Here is a 1,104-nt window from a genome sequence, read left to right on the forward strand (position 1 = left end):
CCGCTCCGTGAGGAGCCGCCCGGCCCCGGCCGAGCGGGAGCGGCCGCGCCGGGACGCGGGCTGTGCTGCCGGGCTGGTCGCTTTCTCCCGGCCGGCTGGTAGAAATCCGCATTACGACTGCCTGCAGACAGCTTTCCTTCTTTTCTGCCGAGGCGGCTGCCGGGCTCCCCGCCCGCGATAACGGTAGCCGGGGCCGGCAGCGCCTGTCTCGGAGAGAGAGCAGGCAGGCGAGCCCACCGCCTCGCTCCATTTGCGCAGTTTTCCTGGAGAAACCGCAAGAACTTAGTAAGGGAGCCCTTGTGCCGTGTTGCTTTGCTAGCAGGGATAGCTTTATACGCTCAGTGCGTTCAGCTTGTAAACAGGACGCTGAAGGTATTGAAGTAGGTGCGCAACTTGCATAAAATCAATGAAGCTTGGGTCCACTCTCGTGTCATATTTTATTAAAATATGGTGTAGTTTTAAACACACTGCTCCTAAGCACAGGCTGTGTTCTGAAATTACACGGGCCTGCCTCTCGCACCCTTCACCGCAAAAAAAGCAAATGTTTCTAGGGGCGAGCTCCCGGTAAGTGTGCGGAGAGGATTGGGCACTCTGCCCTCCTGTTATGGTTAGGAGCGGTCAAGAAGTCAAGGTTCAGTCAGGTCACTTGGGACTGGAGCTGATTTGAACGGTCAGGCACAGTTATTGTACCTTTGTCATTTCGTGCTCTGCACAACAAATAAGACTGATATTTCTTTAATTCATCCTTGGCTGCTGTAGTGTCATTGGCATTAGTTGAAGTGCCACCTGCAACTTCTGCAAAGTTGCTTTTCAGCTTGGTTTGTTCCATTGTAACGGGGAAAACCGGTCTCCGTTTTGGGATTAGAGAGTTCTTGGGGTATTTTTGCAGAAATACTGCTCGCTTCAGCTTTGAGCAACATACTTGGGTAACATGCAAGAAATAGAATGTACCAAAATCAGAGGTAATGATCACTTGATGCGACTAAAGGACTAACCCATGCATCAGATCTCTTGATTGATGCTGTTGCTGGTTTCTTCAAGGAATTGATAAGAGATTTGTGGTCAAACTTTAAGAATAATGTCAGAGAATAGGTATTTTTGTAT

The sequence above is a fragment of the Haliaeetus leucocephalus genome, unplaced genomic scaffold (assembly GCF_000737465.1).
Source record: "Haliaeetus leucocephalus isolate CR32 unplaced genomic scaffold, Haliaeetus_leucocephalus-4.0 Scaffold506, whole genome shotgun sequence".
Classification (NCBI taxonomy): Eukaryota; Metazoa; Chordata; class Aves; order Accipitriformes; family Accipitridae; genus Haliaeetus; species Haliaeetus leucocephalus.